This window comes from Miscanthus floridulus, chromosome 5 (genome assembly GCF_019320115.1).
Source record: "Miscanthus floridulus cultivar M001 chromosome 5, ASM1932011v1, whole genome shotgun sequence".
Taxonomy (NCBI): Eukaryota; Viridiplantae; Streptophyta; class Magnoliopsida; order Poales; family Poaceae; genus Miscanthus; species Miscanthus floridulus.
The window spans coordinates 60,598,990-60,612,872 of NC_089584.1; the positions used below are offsets into that span (position 1 = coordinate 60,598,990).

General features: G+C 43.2%; 1 pseudogene; it reads right to left on the bottom strand.

Annotated features, from left to right (window-relative positions):
• Window positions 1–11,735: 11,735 nt before the first annotated feature.
• Window positions 11,736–13,695, bottom strand: LOC136454679 (uncharacterized; annotated as a pseudogene).
• Window positions 13,696–13,883: the final 188 nt, after the last annotated feature.

A 13,883-nucleotide genomic window follows, 5' to 3' on the forward strand; every position in this document is an offset into this window, starting at 1 on the left:
TCTTAGGTTGCACGAGCGGATGCAACTTGTTGAGAAGGTGTTTGGTTGTCTATGTTCTATGAGGAGAGTTACCTTGCATCTAAAGAAGGTGAGCTTACCCCCTCTATGTTGAGATTGGAAGTGAGTAAATTTTATAAATCCACAACTCGTACCAAAACGCAACTTTAACAACCATTAGTAATATTCATGGTACACACTGCATAGACCTTAGCTTACATTACAAACAAGTTAAAGTTGCTACAAAATAGTGACAACATCCATCCAAGACAATCAAACAACATTGATCCGTTTAAACATGTCATGACAGAGATATATATCATGGAACTTTATTTACTCCTCTGCTAATGACTCCAACTCCAAGAACAAGGGAACATAGGGAAGATAGTAAGGTTTGCCATTGATTTCTGGCAGGATGTGTCGGGTACCATAAAACGGGGTACCCCGAGTGCATACCAAAAGAATCACTTAAACCCCATCAAGAACAAAGCCAGAGGGTAAGCCATGTGTTAAACCCCGGCCTCATCCGAGCCCGCCGGCTCTCCGCCTCGCGCGAGGCCTTACGCAGGGGGCCTCGACAGGGAACCGATTCTCCATCTTGCCTGAGGCCTCGCACGTAAGGACTCAGACAAATATGTCGATTCTCCGTCTCACTCGAAGCTGGCTCGGCAACAACCCGTCGCTTCTGCCTCAACCAGTCTCCCCGACAGCGCGCCGCGTCCCATTAATGCGACAACTACTCCCGCGATATTAGCCGAACGATGGCTCGACACCGCGGAGTGGCCAACGAGACGGGAAGTCATGTCAATGCCATACCATCCCAGACAGGGCGCGGCGGGGATTACCGGCCACTGTGCTCCGGTGCTGTGCCCACGATCAGCGCCTGTGCTACACTGTACCACCTAACCCCCGCCCCAGAGACAACGCGGCATGGGGAGTCAAGTCCGGGTCACCATAACCTCGGAATCAGCGTATGAGACCAACTGCTCTCTCTAAGCCTCAGCAATCTACTCCAGGGTCTCGGCAACCCCAGGATTCTTGTCTGCCGAGCCTCCCATGATGGCTCGGCCTCGGCACCAACTGAGCCTCGGCTTCTCACGCAGTCAACACACAGTGACTAGCATGCCGACTGCCATGCCCGCTTCAAGGTAACACTGGGGCTCCCACGATGCACAGGATCGGATGTGACCAGCGCGTCGCCCCAGTACTTCAAGGATGAGACCACTCTGTCGCCCACGCTGCCACAGTAACAGGCTACAGGGCTTAGACATGCTGCCTCCATTTGTACGATGCCATGTAGCTAGCGCATGTGTCACCCTTGTCCCCCCTTCAACTATAAAAGAGAGGGATCAGGGCCATTTCTAGGGGACGAACGATTAGGCCTATGCCCACGCAACGAACTCATGCATGAACACACAGACGAACGCTCGAGCTTCCCCGCTGTCTGAGATCATCATCTCAAGCAATCCACGCCATTCCACGTAGAGACCTGGGACTAGCTCCCTCTCTCGTCCTGCTTGTAACCCCTTACTACAAACATTTTGGTGCAAGGAATACAAGATCGATCTCTCAAACTGGACGTAGGGTGCTCATTACCCAAACCAGTATAAGCCTTGTGTCTCTTTGCATCACCATTCGGGATTGGAAACACGCAGTACAAATTTACTAGTTGGTTGAGGGCCCGCTAGTCCGAAACACCGACAGTTGGCGCGCCAGGTAGGGGCCTCTACGTGTCAGCTTCGTCATCCCAACAAGTTCCGGATGGCAGACCCCATACGACCACTGTGTCTCGGCATGGTGGTCTGGTTTGGGAGCCTAGAGTTCATGTCTCTAGGGCATGAGTATGACATGGTACTCCTCACACCCCGAACCCCGCCTGCCGACGACGACATCATGCACCCACAGCCCAGGCGCCATTGTCAATTCGAGGAAGGGAGGGGGGACGGGAAGTCAGGAACTAAGGCTTACTGGATCCAAGCGGTGTCAAACGGAGACAATAAGAGGGTCGACGCAGAGCGGCCGCACGGCGGGGGACGAGCGATCCCGCGAGGCGCGATGGGCGAGCTGCTCGGCCGGTGACTAGGGTTCGATGGTTGGCCCCACGTGCGTGTCGCCGGGCTGATGGCGCCGGCTGGATGTATTTGGGGCGGCGAGACAGTGAGGGGCATCCAGGTCGAGGACGGGCCGCGATGAGGAGCGCTCCCAAACCCTAGCCGCCGTCACGGCCTGGGGAACGGCGGTGGATGGGGCGGGGGCAGCGATTGGGGTTAGGGAGACGGTGGAGGGGTCAGGGAGGGGCAAGCGATGGCGGTGCACGTGCGGTGGTGCAGGCGGCGCTGGTGGCGAAATTGGGCAGAATGATGGTCCAAGTGTTTTGCCCAAATGGATTTCGCCTAAACCGACGGTCACATGTAAATACCTCAGAGCTGCTGTAGGGGCGGCTGAGGTTATAAGCCGCCCCTACAGAGCCGCTGTAGGGGCGGCTGAGGTTATAAGCCGCCCCTATAGTTGATTTTTTTTCAAAATACCTCAGAGCCGCTGTAGGGGCGGCTGAGGTTATAAGCCGCCCCTACAGTTGAATTTTTTTTCAAAATTCTAAACCAAAATTAATTAGTCACATGTAAATAATAAATAATACAGTAAAAAAATTTAGAATTATTTTTTTATAGATATATTTACATATACAATAACTAAAACAACTACAACAGTTTAAAATTACAAAATTGAACCTTTAAAAATGGGAAAAAATAAATTTAAAATCAAAACTACTAAAATAATTTTGAGACACCAAATGATTTCAAATGAAAATTTGATAAAAATCAAAGTTGTAGAGGTCATGAAGATCTACAACTTTTATTTTGGTCATCTTGTCATTTGACAAAATTTGAACCTTTCAAATTTAAAATTTTAAAAAATAACAAGTTCGAACCAAAATTTGAGACCCAAAATGATTTCAACATAAAAAGTGATGAATACCAAAGTTGTTCAACTCATTAATATCTACAACTTTTATTTTAGTCATCTTGTCATTTGACAAAATTTGAACCTTTCAAATTTGAAATTTTGAAAAACGACAAGTTCAAGCCAAAATTTGAGACCCAAATTGATTTCAACATAAAAAGTGATGAATACCAAAGTTGTTCAACTCACGAATATCTACAACTTTTATTTTAGTCATCTTGTCATTTGACAAAATTTGAACCTTTCAAATTTAAAATTTTGAAAAACAGCAAGTTCGAACCAAAATTTGAGACCCAAATTGATTTCGACATAAAAAGTGATGAATACCAACGTTGTTCAACTCATGAATATCTACAACTTTTATTTTGGTCATTTCTTCATTTAACAAATTCTTAGCATACATTGTTCACTAATCTTACACATGTCTCATATAGTTTATAAAACCTTATGAGAGATGTGTCACATTTGTGAGCAATATCATTACCACTTTGTCATATGAAGAAATGACGAATACAAAAGTTGTAGATCTTGATGAGTTATTCAACTTTGGTATTTATCACTTTTTCAGCAGAAATCATTTGGGGTACCAAAATCTTGTCTGAAGTTGCATTTTTTTTTAAATTCAAAATTTAAATTACTCAAACTTTTCATATGTATACATTGACAAAACCAACAAAATAAATTGATAGAGAATGATTTTAGAAAATATTAGGAAAAAAATCATCAGATTTGGAGTTAGTATGAGGAAAAAAAACTAGTTACAAAGTTGACTCACAGATTAAAAAAAGAAATCACACTGTTCACTATGATCATGTAAGGATCATCTAGAACAGTGTGATTTCTCTTTTTAATCTGTGGGTAAACTTTATAACTAGTTGTTCTCCCTCATACTAACTCCAAATGTGATGGTTTTTTTCCTAAAAATTTCTAAAATCATGCTTCAGCATTTAAGTTTGATCAAATTTGGATGTGACAATGTTTTACACATTTTAAAATTTGAAATTTGACAAGTTCAAACCAAATTTTCAAACCATAATGATTTTAGATGTAAAAGTGATGAATACAAAAGTTGTTCAACTCATCAAGATCTACAACTTTTATTTTGGTTATCTTGTCATTTGACTAAATTTGAACCTTTCAAATTTTGAAATCTGAAAAAAGACAAGTTGAAACCATAATTTGGACCCCCAAATCATTTCAACTGAAAAAGTAATGAATACCAAAGTTGAATAACTCATGGAGATCTACAACTTTTATTTTGGTAATTTCATAATTTGATAAATTCTTAGCACACATTGTTCACACAAACATACGTGAATGTAGTCTCAAACACACATACATATAAATGTAGTTTCAAACACACATACATAAATGTAGTCTCACATACATGAATGTAGTCTCACACACACATACATGAATGTAGTCTCACACACACATAGATAAATGTAGTCTCACACACACATACATAAATGTAGTCTTACGAACACTAACACACTTATATAAACTAGCTAGCCCACCGTGACAACTTTTCTCTTGACACCTTTTCGTTCCCATGGCAATACATTTTTGGGTAGGTTCTTTTCCATAGCCTCGATCTTCTTACAAAAGTCTATGAATAGCGACATCTCATCGCACTTATTATAAGCTTCAACATCATCCACGCCATCAACTCCGATGATATGTCGTTTCCTGGAGGCCACCACATGCTTTGTCTTCTTCTTTGGGGGGAGGTTACTTTGCGGGTCAGGCATATAGAAGACTTGCACGACACGTTCAGCGAGCACCCAAGGGTCATCCTGGTAGCCTACATTCTAGAGGTCGATGACTCTCTGTCCGATCTCATTGAATTGATGTTGCTTGATCCAGCGGCATCAAAACAGGGCCACCTTTATATCCCTTCCATAGTCAAGTTCCCATATATCTTCAATTATGCCAAAGTACAGGACCTTTCGCCCCACTCTGTCAAGAGCCTCTATTTGGATACCGCTGTTCTGATTCACAGATTTCCTGTCCTTTGTGTCAGTATAGTATGTGTACCCATTGATGTCATAAGCATTCCAAGACATCACCTGTTTCGATGGCCCGACCGCCAACCGACTGATGGTAATAGATTCTATGGTTTCTCCAGGCTGTATGTTCTGGTCCTTCAACCATGATGTCAGGCGTTGCTTATGCTGTTTCATGACCCAATCATTTGAATGGCCATTCCTCTCGGCCATAATGATAGCCATGTGTTCATCAATGTACGGTTGCATCACTGCCATACTCTACAAGACACTGTAATGCGCCCGACTCACCTCTCTATAATCATTGTCGAGGAACACTTTCCTACCACTTGTGCCCTTCCTAGCTAGCCTTCTCTTGTGACGAGAATCAGGATTACCAATCCCTCTCTGTACTTTTAGCCACTCTTGGCAGCACTCGACGACTTCTTTGGAATTGTAACCCTCTATCATGGAGCCCTCTGGGTGTGTTTAGTTATGCATGTATCGGCTTAGAACTGACATGAACCACTCATAGGACCACATTTCATGCAAGAAGCTAGGGCCCAGTGCCTTGATCTGATGAACCAAGTGAATCATGAGATGTACCATTATATCAAAAAAAGCGGGAGGTAAACACAACTCTAGCTGGTTCTGGGTCTCCACCATGAATTCATGTAGGTCACTAAGCTCTTGACTGCAAATCGTCTTCTGTGAGATCTTCAAAAAGAAGTAGCACATGTGGGTGATGGCCATCTTTAGGAACTCTGGCTTTATAGCCCTGATTGCAATTGGTAGGAACATTGTCAGCATCACATGACAATTGTGAGCCTTGTAGTATGTTAATGATAGGTCCTTCATCGACACTAGCTTCTTCGGGTTCACCGAAAACCTAGTCGGCACTCTGACCCCCCTAAGGAAATTGCATATAGCTCTCCTCTCCTCTAGGGTTAGGTTGAAGCTAGCCGCGGGAAGACTATACTTGCCATTATCCTGCTGTACCGGCCAAAGCTCCCACATCACGTTCAGCTGCACCATGTCTTTCCATGATCTGAGACCATCCTTTGACTTGCCCGTGTCCATCAAGGTAGCCATGAGACTCTCAAAGACATTCTTCTACACATGCATCACATCAATGGCATGGGGGACCTCCAAGTCTAGCCAATAAGGCAGGTACTGAAAGAAGATCGATTGCTTCTTGAATGGTACGCCTTCGATGGGAGGTGTGCTTCTATCTCTGATCGTTCCATCTGGATTCTTCTTTCCATAGATGACGTGTATGTTTTGGACCATTCTGAACACATGTTCTCCATTAAGACGTCTCTCTGGAGGAGGTTCATCCTCCGGGATGTTGCCATAGTATCTTAGGTACAATTTGCCGGGGTACTTGTGACCTATCTTTAAGAAGCGCCGGTTCCTTATATAAACTATCTTCCTGGATCCATCTAGGAACACCCATTTAGTACCATCCAAATAGACTAAGCATCCAGTCTTGCCTTTGAACTATCCAGACAGGGCAAACAAAGCGGGGTAATCATTGGTAGTAACAAATATTATTGCTTTGCATATGAAGTCCTCCCGTCGGAATGCATCATACATCGGCTCCCCATACCTCCATAGCCTCTCCATTTCTTGCATTAGAGGCTCCAAGAACACGTCTATATCAATGCCTGGTTGTTTAGGGCTGGAGATAAGAATGGTGAGGAGAAGGTACTTCCTCTTCTGACACAAATACGTTGGGAGGTTGTACATGGTCAAGATGACTGGCCATGTGCTATGGTCGGTCATCCTCTCATTGAAGGGATTCATTCCATCGGTGCTCAAGCCAAACCGTACATTTCGTGGGTCATCACTGAATTCTGCTTTGTACTTGGCATCGAACGCTTGCCACTGGCTACAATCGGTCGGGTGTGCGATCGTATCATCATCCACCTTGCGTTCATCATCCCACCATGTCATTAGTGCGGCTTCCTTAGGGTTTAGGAACATACGCCTCAAGCGGTCGATCACTGGCAAGTACCACATAACCAGGGCAGGAATTCTTCTCTTATTTGCATCATTCCCTAATGGAGTTTCCTCTGGGGGCTGAGATTCTTGCACCACCTTCTTCCCACCCTTCTTCCTCTTTCCTATGGAGGCTTCCACCCCAATTTGAAGGTCATTGTTCTTGTACCGACTAGCCCCACACCTAGGACATGTATCTAAAGTCTCGAACGATGTGCCATGCCGAAAAAGGATATAGTGGTTGGGGCATGCATGGATTTTTTCAACCCCCAATATGAGTGGACTTATAACCTTCTTCGCTTGGTATGTGTTGACGGGAACTGTGTTCGGCCATGGGAGCAACCGTGACATGAGGCACAACAGATCATCGAAACTGCAGTTCGACTAGCCGTACTTAGCCTTCAGGATGAGTAGCTCAAGCACAAAATATAGCAGTGTGAAGTATGTCGGACAGCCCTTCTCAGTATCATACATAGTCTTCTTCGATGCTTTTGTCACCCTCTCAAGATTTTCTAGACCTCTCTTGCTCTTTTCTAATATTTATGGTCCAAAGGCCCCAAGCATTTCATCCAAGTTGTCACCATCATCTGCATCCCCCTCACGTGCTTCGCCATCATTGCTGGCACCACCAGCATCATCACCACCTTGTTCATTGCCAAAGCCACCACCTTGTTGATTGGCATAGTCACGATCCATTTGTTGCTCAAGATCGTCTGTGAATCAGGACAAGTATGCTTGGGTTTCAGCTTCATCAGCTAGATCATCGTTGCTGTCATCAACAACCACTATTTCACCATGATGAATCCACACTGTGTAGTCCGGAACAAATCCTCTTCTAATCAGATGTTCTTTGATGGTACTCAAATCTTGAAATGCAATAAGGTTCTTGCAATCTTTGCAGGGACAAATAATCGTGTCACTATTCTCTTTCAATGTCGCTGCATGCTTCTCTGCGGCTTTGATGAATTTGTCCACCTCATCACGGAAAAGAGCATCGTGTCTTAACGAACCATACATCCAAGAGTTCCTGTAGTCCATCTTATAGAAACAAAACAACCAAAGAAAGAATATTACTCGAGAATAATTGCATATAACTGAGACATACACCACGGTAGTAGAGGATAGTTAATTAATTGACTATTAATGCATAAATATTTTAAAATATAAATTAATTGGTTCAAATAAACAATTTCAAAGAAAACAATTAGCGACATTTAATATTTCATCCACTACCTTTCATGCAAACTCCATTCCAATTTCATGGTAGAGGATAATTAATTAATGGCCTATTTATCCATAACTAATTAAAAACACACATTATAGAAAGGAATCAAAATAAATATTAAATGATAATTAGTAGTCATGGTAGAGGATATTTTACACATTAGCAACAATTAAAATCTTACACATTCACCTACATATAAACCCTAGTCACATAAAGAAAAAATTGAAAAAGAAAAAAAAACAAAATCCTATATCTAGATCTAGATATAGGGTTTCATGACACATGCATCAAACTTCACTAATACTACACTAAAATCAACAAAAATGTACTAACAAATGATGCAATCTTACTTCCCTACCTAATTTATCCTAGTATAGTGAAAATTAGGGTCCAATTTCACTCATAACTAGCTCAAGCTCCATGGAAGAGAGAGAAAACCAAAAATCAAATTACTCACTAACCAACGAAATAAACTTCAAATAAAGAGTTGGAGAAGCATTTCCTTACCTTTTAGAGCATCTCCACCAAAGGATTTGAGATTAAAACCTTCCCCTTTAGTAGAGCAATTTTTAGGAGGAGCCAAAGGCCTCCCAACATTTTTTTAAGAGTGTCCCGAGGTGGAAGAAGGGGTGGCTGCTATTTATTCGTGCACCATCAATAGGCGCGGCTGGTGATTCAGCTGCCCCTACAATCGAACAGCAGGGGCGGCTCCAGCCGCCCCTATAGTCGAACAGCGGGGGCGGCTGCTGACAGCTGCCCCTACAAATGAGCATTGCAGGGGCGGCTGGTGATTGAGCCGCCCCTACAGATCAGCCCCAACTGTAGGGGCGGCTCAGGTTACCAGCCGCCCCTATAGTGCCATCTGTAGGGGCGGCTGGGCTGCTAGGGCCCGAGGACGTCCACTGTAGGGGCGCCCCCAACCCCAGCCGCCCCTACAGTAAAAATGCCCCCGCTCCTACTGTGCAAATCTGGCGTAGTGCAATTTTGAAGAATAATTAACTACGAATTTTCTGTGCGTTGATTGGTATGATTGGAAGTGTAGATTATCATTATTGATGTTTCAGTATGCGGATTGGATGTAAAGTATGAGTTCCATGTAGGTAGTTATTTATTATTTTGTTGATTGTGATATGTTAGTGTGTTGGTTTTGTTTTCATTAGTGTTAAACGGACACGAACCATTTGGATATATTGCATGATTGTAATGTGGTTAGTTATCTCAGTATACTAGTAATTGCACATGTGTTATTTGGATATAAGTTTAGTTAATGTTGGTGGTAATGATTTTGGTTAAATTTTGTAGATGGATCAGTTAGTCCATTTTTTTCAAGGTGGCAAAGTGAAAGGAAATAGGGAGTTTGAAAGTATGACGGAGCAAATACAGTTCTTTAGTACACCTCCAAGTTTTTATGGGTGGGTTATTAGTCATTGCCGGGAGAGGTTTGGATGGCCATTAACATTGAACGGTCGTTTTGACTGTGGAAAGGAAAGACCACACTATGTTCTAATGGCTTTGTCATGTGTCGATGATTGGAGTAACTGCAAAGAGGTTGTCAAGAGTAGTATTATCACTTGCTTGGAAGTTGTCGTGGGTACTGGGGTGTAGTCCAGCGGTCGTGCATATCGATGATACCGTGGATTTGGAGCTTGTAGAGAATCTTAGCCCGCTCGTAGTCGCGCGGTCACGCACGTAGCCCCGCACGGCCGCGCATGCATCTAATTTCGCCGGTTGTGCTCATGTCCTCTTCATGCGTCTGCAACCAATTCTTTTTTTTTTATAAGAATTCTTTTATTGTTTGATCTTCCATTAGATGTTGCCTAGACTAAAATTTGGCCGTGCCACAGAACAAAAATTAGCTGCCAATGCATAAAAAATTCGGGCCTAATTGGTTTGCCATCTCGCAAAAAAAAAATAACGATCAAAATTTGTCATGTCAAATATTTGGCAAGCCAAAGTTAAATAAAAAATTTGCCATATTTTTGACAAACCAAATATGAGAGATTGGCATGTTTTGGCAAAATTTTAGCTTACCAAATCTTTAATTTGGCATATTTTGAAAGCCAACCAATCAAACCCTTCGGTGCCCGCCACTCGTCAAGTTCGTTTTCAATTTGCCATGGCCTAAATAAATCACCATGCAGGATCATTATGCCCAGGCAATTTCAGCGAACTATCCCGCTCGCTACGGCGTGCTATGGCTTGGCTGTGTATCAGCGGCACGCTTCTACTGCTTGCGGACGTCGACGTTCGCGGGATGGAAAAAGGACCTGATGGGACGGAAGGAGTATATGAATGAAGACGGATTCAACTGGAGGATGCCCATGCATTCAAGTTCAATTTCAGATCACTCACCACTAGCTCGGTCTCATAACTGTGTTGTGTAATTCTCTTTTTTTAATAAAAAAAGAACTATATTCCACCATCGCGAAAAAAATGGCCATGCATTCAAATCGGCCTGGCATCCGAGGAGCCGCGAGCGCTGGAACGATTTGTGCGCTGCAAAGTATCCTAGGAGCGCTAGATCCTTGGTAAAGTTCACTTTGGAAAGACCATTATTTAGACTGTTGGACGGAGGAGTAAATAAGGTAAACAAATAAATAAAAATGGAATTAAATTGAATGGTCAATAAATCGATTTGTGCGCTGCAAAGTATCCTCCCTCGCTCCCTCTGCGGACGTATCCTCTTGACCTCCTCCCTCCCGCACTCGGCCACTCACAAGTCACAGAACCTCGTGGAGCACCGTCACTCCCCCAGCAAAGAAATTCCAAATCCCTTCCCTCCGACATGGACCGGGCGCCGGCCGGTCAAGATCCGACGATTCACCGAAGCTCAGCACTCGCGGTTCCGGAGCCATTTCTACTGACGTCTGAACCCACACCACCAGTGGCATAGGCCAGTAGAAATAAAAAATACTACAGGCGGTTAGTCAACATGCACCAATGTTAATAAATTTGTATTGGCAGTTAAACAACTGCTGGTGATAATAGTATTTTCACATGTGGCTGTAGTAAGTAATCCGCCAGTATTAAAGCATTTTCACTAGCGGTTCGTTCAAGTCGGCCACTAGTGTAACGTTTTTAGCACAGGCGGTTGACCTAAATCTGTCGCCTCTGGAATAATTTTTCCACATGCGATTTATTAGCAAAACTGCCAGTGAATTGTTTTTAAAAATTCAAAATTTGGCGCCATATATTTCCCACCAGTGAATTGTTTTTATTTTTCACCATATATTTCCTGGCGGTGAATATTGTATACAAATTGAAACGAATCCAAATAGAAATCACAGGAAATTATATTTGCATGCAAAAAAGCAATATTTGTTGCAGTCTACCAAAGTCATCACACGCTAATAATGTATACATAAAACAAATGAAGTTTCTTCCACTCATAGCTAGCTTGGTCCCATGACGTGCTCCTCTAATAATCCTCGTGGTTTAGCTCTAGCTTGGTAATATCTACGAGATCTCGGTACTATGGTCGAGCAAATTCTTACTCGGATCAAAATACTTCCCATCAAAGTGAATTATTTCTGTCATAATGTACCGGCTAAAGTCCTCGCAAATGTTCATGAGCTCTTGATTCTGGAGGCGCCTACTCGTGGGATCACACTTGTATACCTGCAAAATATAATATAAGTTATCATAATTTACAACTAACCAATACAGAGAAGGCATAAGTAGTGACAAAACTTAACATATGACTATTACTTACTTTGCTAGGGTTGTTGGTGTATCTCCCATTTTCTCTGAGAAACTTGCACACATAGTACCCACGGTGCACCGATCCTGGTGGTTGCTTGTGGCACTATATATATAAGAGTTGACAATTGGTTACTACATAGTTGCTACGTGTACAAACATAGAAGACAAATACATGCATGCTTATTTAAAATTTACCGGATAGTTACTCCGCACGTGTAGTGGTTTTTTGACTTTTTTTAAATCGTACCATCCACCCTTGAACTTATAGAACTTGTATGACCTACAGAGCTCGAATGAATTCAACAAGTCATATCCAAACCGTCGTAGATAATATAAAGATGTGAAAAAGTATGCAAGCAAATCTTGACTTACTGTTGTAAAATATCGATGAATTTTTCATAACTGCTCTATGGGAAATCTGCGGAGTCAAGGACCAAAATCCGTGCATCATAGAGCCAAATGTACATACAGACCCAATGGTCCCTGCATGGATTCAAGGAAGCCATGTGTTAAGGCAATAAGAACTTTGTAAATAAAAATTATTAAGGGAGTTTACGAACAACATATACTTGAACATATATGGTGCACATATAATTCTCCTGTCTTTGTATTGAAGAAACGTGTTTCCTATGTAGGTGGCCACTACAGTTTCCTGCTACTGTTGCTCCTTCACTCTAATTTTTGCTATTTCAGCCTCGCTCTTGCCCACAAACTTCTTGTGATCAGGACCCATAACTATTGGGTGCTCGTTCTCGCTTATTCTTAACGAGTTGAGATACCCAACCTTTTTCCCCTCGTGAAGAAATGGATCCTCAATGAACCGCATCTCTTGGTCGGCATGTTGCATTCTATAAAGCACATGACTTTGTCAGATACTTCATATGCCCTAACATTATATTAGTAATAAAACATAATTATGTACGATCGACACTTACAGGCACCACACAGTCACGAGCTAGGCGTCGAGTTTGCGAAGGCAAAACATCAACCAAATGTCCTCGAAGTCAACCATAACCTTGCTAGAGCCACACATAAAAGTTAGTGGTGGTACAACCGCACCGAAGGCATTGATCCCAACCGAAGATGCTCTCATATACCAGTCACGCAACCTCTTCATCGCATGCGAAACACAATGGAGTTCGCACCACTAGAGTATAGTCCTGCATGGCACATATTCATCGGTGGGGATATTATCGTAATCCTCTTTCATTGGCTTCGTATGGTGATCTTGTCGGAGGCGGACTTGGTAGCCTTTCCACTGCCACGTGTGACTGGTCTCCTTGTCAATCTGGCCATCCACTTCTTCATGACCGCCGGTGACGATGTCTCATCGATGGATGTAACCATTTTTTGGCAGATGGCCTTTAGGTTCTGATGAAACATCCTTCTTGCTCGGGGATGATGGTGGATTCAAGGTTGTCGATGGTGGTGGGTTAGGTAGAGGCTTTGAGATGGTGTGGAGGCCAAACACTGGTGGTGGGTTAGGTTCTAGTGATGGTGGTGCATTACGAGATGGTGGGTTTAGAGATGTTGGGTTAGGTTCAGGCTCTAAAGGGGTATGAGATGGCGGTGAGGCTGCATGTGAGAACCCTCCTTCATCATCCACTCCAAAAATGGCATTGATGGAATTGGATCGTTCAACCTAATGTCCCGTCAAGGCCATAAGATGAACTCATTGATCGCATGACTGAGTTTCTCGACACCATCAGGAGTGGGGATGTCTAGGAAGTCATCCCTATGTCCTTCGATGATTGTCAACACTTCTACCCTGTAGTACTCCTCTTGCATTTTCTTGTTGTGATAGTCACGGCCTGGGATCACCATACCGGTGGCAACTTCTATCGTACGGACATGGGTGATACCATATGATATAACTAGGGAGCAACCTATCGGTGCAATGATGTCATGAACTGCATAGTGCTCGCTATTTGCCGTAGATCTGATACTGCTTAGAACTATTGGAGAATCCGTGGGTGGCATGATGACCATCTGCATCTGTGGCGTCTGTGTGA